We start from the raw sequence: 12,552 nt of genomic DNA on the forward strand, positions 1-12,552 counted from the left end.
GAAAGCCGAGGGGATTAATCGTATTTTGTTATGTGTTTTGCATGAAATTGATGATTTAATGAAAATCGGATATCTTCGTGCCCCCCACGAACATAGAGACTAGTTATCGGAAAAGGGTAAAAATTGCCCTAACTCAAACTATTAATGAAGGGTAATTTAATGAATTTCGTACACTTAAAAGGACATTTTGACCCTTTCCCGTAACATTATTCCTTTTACAAAATCCAAACGGAAAAGGGCCAAAATTACCTCTGAACTTTGAAAAATAGTTCATCCATGCCCTTCGTTATACTTTAGGGCCAATTATACCCTTACCGTTATACTTTGGGCCAAATATACCCTTGAGTATAACGGCATGCCACGTGTCGATCTCTCAGTGGCCAACTTATTTCCCCTCTTATTTTTCATCCGGATCAAACAAATACAGATCCGACCCAATCAAATTAGTACCCAACCCGTCAATAACATATCATACCCAAATAAACCTAACCCTAACCCGTCAATAACATATCTAACGCTACTCTCTCTCTCTCTCTCTCTAAAAAAACGCAGACCACCTCTCTCTATCGTCTTCAACCTCCATAGCTGACTTCTCTATTAGAAACCCTAGGTTTTTCATGTTCCGAATTCAGTCCATTTAAAGGCTCAAGAAGGTACTGACTGTACATATATGCGTTTAACTGGTGCTGTTGTTATTGTTTCCTTTTCCATTTTAAATTCGGGTCCATTTCTTGGTTTGTTTGTTGATTAATATATTCCGATTTCAATTTTTCGTTAGATTCCTTTTTGTCTTAGTTATTTTTTTGTCTTTGATGTGTTTCCATGTGTTTCCCTTTTGTGGGGTTATACGGAAAGTGCAATAGAATCTTATAAGCATAGTTCTTCTCTGTTGGGTTAGAGTCCCTATGTTTTTTTTTAGCTTTACTTTTTTCTGGAAAGGTGTCCTGGCAGTTATTACAAACTTAAAGTTTGGTCTTACTTGCTTTTTAGTGAAAATGGTGGACTCACATAGTTATTTTATGCCTCTGTGGTGGACTCACATGTTATAATTATTGTTTTCTTTCGGGGTTTTGTTTTTAGTGGTTTTAGGGTTCTTGTCTGGTTCTGATATTAATGTGGGGTTGGTGGTATAATGAAAGGTGGTACTGTTTTAGTATTTTTATTTTTTTAAAAATATTCTTTAGGGTTTGGTCTGTAGAATTTTATATTGCTTAGTTACTGCCACTTCTCAAATTTGCGCCTAACACCACCATTCTTTAACTTCTCTTAATCTGTGTGAAGCACAATTCGTAACTCTAATTACCCATTTCATGTCTCTTTCAAACGAATAACTATCCCATATTGAGTTAATCTTCAACTTCATCAAGCAAAATAACCACAAAAATCGAATCTCGTGCTATACCCACCATCATATTGAGAAAATACCTGGCTTCACTCACTCAACAACTCAGTCAAACATCAAAGGTATGCTTTTCACCGTTACATAATAAGTGGTATTTTTAGCTTAAAAGTGCTAACTAATAAAAAATTAGGAATATTTTTACTAATTTACCCCTAATTTAATGTCTAGAAAAAAGAAAAGCTGCTTACTTAATAAGGAAATTTTGGAAGAATAATATTAATTTCTTCCTTGAATCATCCTTGAATTATTTTAATATGAATAGGATAGTAAAGTAGGTACATAAATGGAAGAATTATTATTTAGAGGTTAAAAAGGATGAATGTGGAGACAAAAAGCAGTAATAAGGAATAGCTGTCCAAATTGTGCATGTGTGATGTGACCCTACTATTATTAACTTTGAGACACCCCACCTCTCATCCTTGCTAGCCTTTGAACCAAATACCCTACTATTATTAACTTTGAGACACCCCACCTCTCATCCTTGCTAGCCTTTGAACCAAATCCCCAAATAGACCCCAATATGTAAACAGCAATAGAAACGAAGAAAACTCCAAAAAAAAAAAAAAAAGTCTTGGTCTTTGAGGTGAGAAATGATGATGGTAGTTGTTAATGTGAAGAAAGAGTATAGTAGTAGTAGTAGTGGCAGAGTGCAGCCATGAATGAGGCTTGCTTAGTTGTGTGGGGACAAAAAGCAGTAATAAGGAATAGCTGTCCAAATTGTGCATCTGACCCTACTATTATTTATTTCATCATATAGAGTAAAGAAGAAACTTTGTAATGTGAAAACTGAGATATTGACATGAGGGAGCATTAAAATCCATCAACTGCCTTGTTTTTTTGGCTCTAACCACTTGCTTGGGTCACGTGCTATTCACGCGAGATCTAGTAGTATCGTATTTCTCTCTCTCTGGGTTTTGTGGTCTGGGTTGTGAGCTGTTAACGCAGGAAGAGGATCCCCTCCAGTAGGCTTTGTGTCCAGTTTGTCAAGTGCGGTCCTAATCTACTTACACCTGTACACAATTAAATCTAAGGGTCAAAATATGCTTTTAACTAAAATACCTCCTAAATCATGGTTAAGCAAGAGTTCTGTATTTTATTCTTTTCTTACTGGCAACATATTTGTAGGCCAAAGTATTGGATCAGTTAGCTTTTTCCTTTTTCTGGGCAAACAATTCTCTCTTTTTTTCTTTAGTTAATTTCATGGTTTTTTGTTAATTTCATTGTTCAAGTCAAGTCTCCAGAAAATGATAAATTTCTACCTCCAAATCCCAAGCTCGTTCAAATATAATATTCTCGCCATATCAAAATACTTGTCACATTTTGTCTTTCGAAAGTCAAAGTACATGAACTTTGACTAACATTTTAAGATGTATATTTTCATCATATTGATATAAAAAAAAATTATTAACTTACAATACTTTCTGTATATTTTTTTAATATATAAAATTTTAATTTTAATATTTTAAATTAATCTAATCCAACAGTTAAACTAAGAGTACAAAAAAAAATTCCAATCTTTTTCAGTAAAGAAATACCCACAGCAAGATTTTCGGATGTTTCATCTTGCCATACAGAACTCTTAGTTTAACATTAATTATGATTTAGGAGATATATTAGTTAAGCATATTTTGACCCTTAGATTTAATTGTGTACAGGTGTAAGTAGATTAGGACTGCACTTGACAAACTGGACACAAAGCCTACTGGAGGGGAGCCTCTTCCGTTAACGCAGGGACACGTGGCACCATCATTTTTAAATTACTACTAGCACTAGTATTATTAATTTCAGTTAAATATGGGACACTTCCATATGCACATAAATCATAATGTTGGTCTGGCCTTAATAGATTGTAAGTTAGGATTTCCAAAACTAGAAATGGATATTTAAGTGGCGCATTTGCACAACTTGTCTTTACTGATGTCACTACTTAAATTCAGTTCCTAATTACTCTCTGTTTCATATTTGTTATCATGTTTCGTTTCTCGAGAGTCAAATTGAATAATTTTTTGAATTAGATTGGATTAGATCAATTCAATATTATAATTTAGATATTTAAAAACTACACAAGAAGTACTACAGTTATAATTCTTCTCATATCAATATGGTGAAAATATATATGTCAAAAAGCTTATGTAACCTCTAAATAATAATTCTTCCATTTATCTACCTACTTTACTACCCTATTCATATCAAATTAATTCAAGGATGATTTTCCTAGCTATAAATAGTTAGTCATCCTTAACTTGTGGGGTGTAGAGAAAAATATATATTTTGGAGAGTTCTTGAAAAGTGAGGAAAATAAAAGAGAGTTTATTAGTTAAAGAAAGGTGTTCTTCTTTTTGGTGAAGCTTTGGACTCAACATCTTGTCCAGAGTTTGTTGAGTTATATGACGTGATCGGGTTGTTGTATCCTGGAGGGAACAAGTCAGAAAGATTCTTGTTGGACCTGGAGATTTCTTCGCCGGTGGGCTTGAATCTCCTTAAAGAGAGCGAGATATCCGCTCCCTCCAAGATATTTTTATTTCTTCATTTTATTTTTCAATTATAATTGTAATTTCATTGTATTATCACCAACAATTTTAAGGAGATTCATATGGCTACAATTGAAAAATCCGCGGATGTCAAAGTAGGAGATCTTAACAAGCCATTTCGGTTCAACGGAACATCGATTTTAAGAGATGGAAGGGTAAAGTACTTTTCTACTTAAGTCTTATCAATGTTTCTTATGTGTTATCTGAGAAGAATCCAAACAAAGTAGATAACTCTTCCATGAATGATGAAGAACTTATTTCTCTTCAAGAAAAAATTGAAAAGTACGATGAGGATTCTTACAAGTGTCGGTATTATCTTCTAAATTGTACGTCGTATAATTTTTATGATTATTATGATAGAACTTACTCTACTGCAAAGAACATTTGGAAAGCATTGCAAAGTAAATATGATACCGAGGAGGCTGGAGCGAAAAAATATGTTGCTAGTAAATTTTTTTTCATTTCCAAATGGTGGACAACAAATCAGTGGTAGACCAAGCTCAAGATTTTATAATGATTGTTGGAGAGCTCAAGTCCGAGGAGATAAAAATTGGAGATAATCTTATTGTTTGTGACATAATAGATAAACTTCCACCTTCATGGAAGGAATTTCAAAAAACTATGCGCCACAAACAAAAGGAAACTTCTCTTGAGACGTTGATTATGCGAATCCGCATGGAAGAAGAGGCAAGGGGCCAAGATGCACTTTTGCAAACGGAAGAGAGCAACTTACAACCCGTCACAAATAAGGTAAATTTAATTACTTCAAATAATGCTACTCCTAATGCTAACAAAAATACCTCTATGAAGCCTAAGAAGAAAATATTCAAGAAAAATAATGGTAGACCTCCCAAGAAAAATCATGGTGGTAACCACCATGCACAAAATCAACAAGCACAAAATGGAGGACCATGCTTTGTCTGTGGCAAGAGTGGGCATATTGCTCGATTTTGCAAGTTTCGGAAACATGGTCCTACACCTCAGGCGAACGTTACCAAAGAGTCACTTGTGGCGGTGATAACAGACATAAATATGGTTGAAAATGTTGATGGATGGTGGGAGCTGATTAAGTTAACGTGCAAACCGTCATGTCTGCTATGACAAAGATTGGATCAAAGTGTATACTCCATTTGAGGAGCCCAAAACCATCATGCTTGGTGATTCACACACTACTCAAGTGCTTGGAAAGGGAGATGTTGAGTTGAGCTTTACCTCAGGAAGGGTGTTAATATTAAAAGATGTACTTTTTACTCCTTCTATGAGAAAAAAATTGATGTCTAGTTTTTTTCTTAATAAGGCATGCTTCAAACAGATTATTGAGTCTGACCAATATGTAATAGTGAAAAAAGGTATTTTGCGGGAAAGGGGTATGCTTGTGATGGGATGTTCAAGTTGAATGTTGAGATGAATAAAGTTACCAGTTCTGTTTACATGCTTTCTTCTACTAATTTTTTGCATGCTCGTTTGTGTCATATTAATAATCGTTATGTGGGAATCATGAGTAGTTTAGGATTAATCCCGATGATTAAAAAGGATTTTGAAAAATGTGAGGCTTGTAGTAAAGCCAAAATCACAAAAAGGCCTCATTTTCAAGTTGAAAGAAAAACTGAATTGTTAGAGTTAGTTCATATTGATATTTGTGAAGTTGGAGGAATTTTAACTCGTGGAGGAAATAAATATTTTATCACTTTTATTGATGATTTTTCTAAGTATACATATGTTTTCTTGATGAAAAAAAAAAGTGATGCTTTTGAAAATTTTAAAATTTATCTCCATGAAGTTGAAAATCAGTTCGGTAGAAAAATAAAAAGAATTAGAAGTGATAGAGGCCGAGAATATGAGTCTAATGAGTTTAATTCTTTTGTTAGATCATTGGGAATAATTCATGAAACTACTCCACCTTATTCTCCTGCGTCTAACGTTGTAGCAGAGAGAAAAAATAGAACTTTAGTTGAGTTGATAAATGCCATGCTTATTGAGTCTAGTGCACCTCTAAATTTTTGGGGTGAAGCTATTTTAACCACTTGTTATGTATTGAATCGTGTGCCTCATAAAAAGACTAAATTAACACCATTTGAGTTGTGGAAAGGTCACAAGCCAAATTTGAGATATTTAAGAGTTTGGGGTTGTCTAGCTTATGTAAGGCTAATGGATCCCAAAATAAGTAAATTGGGTAAAAAAGTTACTACTTGTGCTTTTCTTGGTTATGCTTAAAAAAGTACAACCTATAGATTTTTTAGTCTTGAAGATAATATGATAATAGAATCGGGTGATGCTATTTTTCATGAAGATAAATTTCCATTTGATTCTAAAAATAGTGGGGGTCATAAGATTGAAGAAAATATTTTATCACTACCTATTTCTTCTACTTCTGTTTTGAAAAATAAAGAAAATGATGATTTTGAGTTAAGAAGAAGTAAAAGAGCTAGAGTAGAAAAAGATTTTGGTCTTGATTTTTATGTTTTTAATGCTGGGGATGACCCTCTCAATTTACAAGAAGTTTTATCTTCACATGATGCTATTTTTTGGAAAGAGGCTGTAAATGATGAAATGGAATCACTTATTTCCAATAAAACTTGGAAGTTAGTTGATTTACCACCGGGTTGTAAAACAATTGGCTGTAAATGGATCCTTAGAAAAAAGTTAAAACCGGATGGTTCTGTTGATAAATATAAGGCTAGACTAGTTGTTAAGGGTTTTAAACAACTAGAAGGCCTAGAATTTTTTGATACTTTTCTCCGGTAACTAGAATTACATCCATAAGGCTTTTAATTGCTATTGCTGCAATTTTTTATTTGCATATTCACCAAATGGATATAAAAACTGCTTTTTTAAATGGGGACCTAAATGAGGAAATTTATATGGAACAACCCGAAGGTTTTATTGAAGCGTTATGTGCCAAGAAAGTAAAGTGTGTAAACTTACTAAATCCCTATATGACTTGAAACAGGCACCAAAGCAATGGCATGAGAAATTTGATTCCTGCATGATTGAGAATGGTTTTAAAACAAACGAGTGTGATAAGTGCATCTATCATAAGTCTTGGAATAATTCACATGTTATTGTTTGCCTATATGTTGATGATTTATTGATCTTTGGCTCAAACATGAATGTTATTGATGAAACTAAAAATATTCTTAGAAGCCATTTTGACATGAAAGATCTTGGTGAGGCAAATTTAATTCTTGGAATAAAAATTACTAAAACATGTGATGGAATATTCCTTGACAAATACATTATGTTGAGAAAATTTTGTAAAATTATAACTTTCTTGATTGCAAGCATGTTGTAACTCCTTTTGATTCAAGTGTTCACTTGTTTCCTGTTCAAAGTGAAAATGATGTGATAAATCAAAAGGAATATGCTAGCTTAATTGGAAGTTTGAGATATGTGACTGATTGCACTAGGCCTGATATTGCGTATGCAGTTGGAATACTTAGAAGGTTTACAAGCAAGCCAGGTAGTGAACATTGGCATGCCATAACGAGAGTTATGAAATATTTAGTTGGTACAAAACCTTATGGCTTGTTTTATAAAAAATATCCTGCTGTACTCGAAGGCTTGTCTGATGCAGATTGGAACACTTTATTTAGTGATTCCTGTTCTACCACTGGTTATATTTTTACGTTGGCAGGTGGTGCTATTTGTTAGAAATCAAAAAAGCAAACTATTATTGCTAACTCTACCATGGAGGCTGAACTAATTGCTTTAGCTTTAGCTAGTGAAGAGGCGAATTGGTTGAGAGATTTATTATTTCAAATACCTTATTTTGAAAAACCAATTCCTCCTATTTTAATTCATTGTGATAGCACCGCTGCGATTGGTAGAGTTCAAAACCGTTATTACAACGGTAAATCCAGACCTATAAGGAGAAAACACAGTATTGTGAGATCATATTTGACAAGTGGTACCATTAACGTTGATTATGTCAAATCTTGTGATATTCTTGCAGATCCACTAACCAAGGCCTTGGCAAGAGAAAGGGTCTGGAGCACATCGAGAGGGATGGGATTGAAGCCCATAAATTCATGAGTCGTATATGAGGAAACCCAACCTTTAGACTAGAGATCCTATAACCAGGTTCAATGGGAAAAACGAATCATATGATGACTTATTGAGAAAAATGCACTATTTTATTTATTCCCTCCCTATGGTGTGAGTGCATTATTTTGTAATATTCTGTGAAGGTTGAGTTTATAAACTCTTAATGAAATTTTGTAGCTCATATGAGTGGGGTATTAAGTTACAGAAGCACCCTTGACAGATTTCACCTATGTGAGTGTGGAAGTAGGCCGCTTCCAATGAGAATTGGGCTCGTTCTCAAAAGCACTCATGAAACCGGGATAGCACAAGGCCGTAATGTGCTGGCTGTGAAAGCTCATGTCAACACCTTGATTATTATGTGTGAGCAATAATTCTTTATTTCCCTTAAGCAGTCATAGTTCAAGTCTGAGACCACTACGGTTCTGGAGTAAAGATTATTGTTTTACTAAGTGGAGGTTCAATGCAGAATAATCTACCTTCAGCGGGTAAACTCTCTTATTAATATTAAAATGAGTGGGGGATTGAAGGATTTTAGAGCATTTTAATATTACAAAAATATATTATATTAAATTTCCAAGTTCCTTGCATAAGTGTCCATAAAGTTGCTGCATTACCATGCACGTTCTAGGCCATTAAAAAGGATGAATCTTGGTCTTTATTTTCTTTGTAACCTCCTCTCATAACTCAGCCACATTCATCCTCTTTATGTGTGTAACTTATGTAACCTCTAAATAATAATTCTTCCATTTATCTACCTACTTTACTACCCTATTCATATCAAATTAATTCAAGGATGATTTTCCTAGTTATAAATAGTTAGTCATCCTTAACTTGTGGGGTGTAGAGAAAAATATATATTTTGAAGAGTTCTTGAAAAGTGAGGAAAATAAAAGAGAGTTTATTAGTTGAAGAAAGGTGTTCTTCTTTTTGGTGGAGCTTTGGACTCAACATCTTGTCCAGAGTTTGTTGAGTTATACGACGTGATCGGAACGTTGTATCTGAGGGGACAAGTCGAAAGATTCTTACTCGCCGGACCGTGAGATTTGCTACAGTGGACGTGATCGGGCTGTTGTATCCTCTGTTACCATAGCTGATGGGTCTAGTTACACCATTGAGGGATCTGGAAATGTTAAACTAACTTCATCTATTACCTTTTCCTCTGTGCTAGGTTTACCTAGCGTTGCCTTTAATCCAATTTTTGTGAGTAAACTTACCAAAGACTTAAATTATTTTATCTCATTATTTTCCGATCATTTTCTTTTCTAGGATCTTATGACAAAGCAGAATATTGGTAAAGGACATGTATCAGATGGTCTCTATATTCTTGATGCCTGGTCATCTCCATCGCTTGTTTGCTCCGGTGTAGTCTCGTCGTTTGAAGCACATTGTCGATTGGGGACATCCTTCTTTACCAGCTTTGAAGAAATTATGTCCTTAGTTTCATAATGTACCTTCAATAGAATGTGAGTCTTGTCATTTTGCAAAACACCATAGAAGCTTGTTAAGTCCTAGAAGTAATAAACGAGCTGATTGTGCCTTCGAATTAGTTCATTCAGATATTTGGGGACTATTTCCTATTGTGTCTAAGGCTGGGTTCAGATATTTTATTACTTTTGTGGATGATTTTTCCCAAATGACATGGATTTACTTTATGAAAAATCGTTCTGAGGTGTTCTCTCATTTCTCTAATTTTGTCCGAGATTAAGATACTTCGTTTAACGCTTCTATACATCTATTGAGGAGCGAGAATACTAAAGAATACATATCAGCTTCATTTCGTAACTACATGAATCAATATGGTATTCTTCATCAATCTTTCATGGGATACACCCTCTCAAAATGGAGTGGTTGAGAGAAAAAAATCAACATTTGCTTGAGACTACTCGTGCTTTGTTATTCCAAATGAAAGCACCTACAATTACGGGGCGAGATGAGGTGTCCACAACTAGCTTTTTAATTAACCGCATGCCATCCACAAGATTTAATGGTGATATTCCTTATGGTCTTCTCTTTCCTAATAAGCCATTATTTCCATTAGAGCCAAGGATGTTTGGGTGTACTTGTTATGTTCGTGACGTGCGACCCCGTGTTACTAAACTAGATCCAAAGGCCTTGAAGTGTGTCTTTTTGGCATATTCTCGCCTATAGGCGGTTAGCGATGCTACTGTCCAACCTTTAACAAATACATGGTGTCAATAGATGTGGTATTCTCTGAGGACATATCATTCTTTTCCTCTCCCGGCACTTCTCCCACTCAGGAGGAGGAAGAAAAATGGCTCATCTATAAGACCACTCCATCGAGCTCAGAACACCATAAGGAGGTTCCTTCCAGTGCCACTCCTGATGAGCAAATGATTGAAAATATGTCTTCTGATGCTCCTGCTGCTCCAACAAATCAGTCGATAGTTCAAGTTTATTCCATGTGACAAGCGACTAATGATACATGTCCTGCACCAACTCTTTCGTCATCAGTTCCTCCTCCAGTCACTCCCTTTCCAGCTGAAAATCTTGACGTTCCCATTGCTCTTCGCAAAGGTAAGCGTCAGTGTCAATCATCATATTCCATTGCTAATTTTATCTCATATGACCACTTGTCTCCGCGTTCGCTTCTATGATTCTTCTCTAGATTCTATCTTTGTACCCAAAAATGCTAGTGGAGAGCTTTCGAGTCACCCCGGGTGGTATCGTAACGATTTGAGGAGATATAAGCGCTTGATGAAAATCACACTTGGGATTTAGTGGACTTACCAAAAAGGAAGAAGGGCAATGAGATGTAAATGGGTTTTTGCGATCACAAAGTAAATCCCGATGGTTCGTGGCCGTGCTTAAAGCCGTATCTGGTGGCTAAAGGATATGCTCGGGGACTTATAAGGTGGCCAAACTCACTTTCGTCCGCTTGTTTATTTCTCTAGCCGCTTCGAGAATTGGCCACTATATCGTTGGATATCAAAAATGCATTTCTTCATGGTGATCTCCGCGAAGTGTATATAGAGCAACCCCCTGGTTTTGTTGCTCAGGGGGAGTATGGGAAAGTCTGTCACCTGAAGAAATCCTTGTATGGTCTGAAAGAAGAAATCCTTGTATGGTCTGAAACAGAGTCCTAGTGCTTGGTTTGGGAAATTTAGCGAGATAGTTCAGGAGTTTGGGCTTACAAAAAGCAAATGTGATCATTTAGTCTTCTACAGACAATCAACAGTTGGCATTATCTTTCTTGTTGTATATGTTGATGACTGTCACGACCCAATCCCGTGGGCCGCGACTGGTGTCCTAACTGGGCATCCATACGTACCTACCGACGCGTAGTTGGCATACCAACCAAACTAATCCGTATTAGACATACACGTATTCATACGTATATAGAATATATTGCACGAAAGTATATATATACATAGACTTATACATAAGCCGTTAAGGCCATCATAGCAGTGCAGTCACTCATGTCGCAATCTCATACATACCTACCGAACAAAGTGACAACCCACAACCCACATACATGTCTCTGTGCCTCTAAATGTACATACGTAATCATATGACGGACAGGCCCCGCCGTACCCCGTATGACCATATGTACGTAAAATGCTTACAAAGAAAAGGTATATGCCAAAATACAAGCTCCGGATCAACAGAGCACTCCCAAGCAGCGGAACAAAGTGTCCTAAGTCGGCGACGCATCAAAAGGTACGTCCGTGCCGCGGCATACAACGGCACCCCTCGAAGAACGAGGGTCGATGACGAAAAATGTACCGAGTATGTAAAGCGGAAATGAAACCAATATAATCATAGTCAAGAACAAGAGTACAGAAATGTAACTGTCCGAACCACAGTCAAAGCCGGAGGTTAAAAGGTATAGCTAGCAGAGTCATACTCGAAGTCGGAGATCCAGAAATATAACAAACGGGGCTATAGTCAAAGTCCGAAGTACAAAAGGTGAATACTTTGTCCGAGACCTCGTAAAACGTAACGCCAAAGTATAAATAATGCAGTCGTATCATATAACATCATATGGACATATAACGTGTCCCGCCCTCTAATAAGGGACTCGGTAGGGCGAAATCATGTATAACAAAATCATATATCATCCGTGCAAATAGCGGTCCCTACCCTTGTTAAGGGACTCGGTAATATGGAATCACATGTGAGAATCATGTATCATGTATGCATAACGTGTCCCGCCCTCTCACCGGGTCTCGGTGAATAATCATCATGTGCCATCCCGGCCGCCATCCCCGTATCATCATATCATAAACATACACAGATAACGTGTCCCGCCCCGCAAGTAGGACTCGTGAATAATGCAGAAAAGTGCGCACGAGATCATGTCCGGCCCGGCTCGCCGAAAGACATACCGTGACTGCACGAACGTAATAGTGCAAAAACATATGCATATAGATCAAACCTCAATAGACAATCCAAATAAAAAGTCATAGGATGTACCTTTCGTAAGTTGCGACGGATTATGTCAAAGCACTTCGAGATTGTTCGTACATATCAAATATACCATGGGGTTCAACGGAATGGTCGAATGGTTGTGCTTTAACCAACAGAACAATTCAAATGACAGATCATCTTAAAGAA

The 12,552-nt window shown here is 36.2% G+C and overlaps 1 protein-coding gene across 1 annotated transcript in view; it reads left to right on the forward strand.

The window, feature by feature from the left end:
* Window positions 1-1,245: 1,245 nt before the first annotated feature.
* Window positions 1,246-12,552, forward strand: part of LOC132030992 (uncharacterized) — a 29,713-nt gene continuing 18,406 nt past the window's right edge. The window contains exon 1 of the mRNA XM_059420811.1: window positions 1,246-1,464. The gene's annotated coding sequence lies outside the window, so the exon portion shown is untranslated. The remainder of the gene's footprint in view (window positions 1,465-12,552) is intronic.

The sequence above is a fragment of the Lycium ferocissimum genome, chromosome 9, assembly GCF_029784015.1.
Source record: "Lycium ferocissimum isolate CSIRO_LF1 chromosome 9, AGI_CSIRO_Lferr_CH_V1, whole genome shotgun sequence".
NCBI classification, from domain to species: domain Eukaryota; kingdom Viridiplantae; phylum Streptophyta; class Magnoliopsida; order Solanales; family Solanaceae; genus Lycium; species Lycium ferocissimum.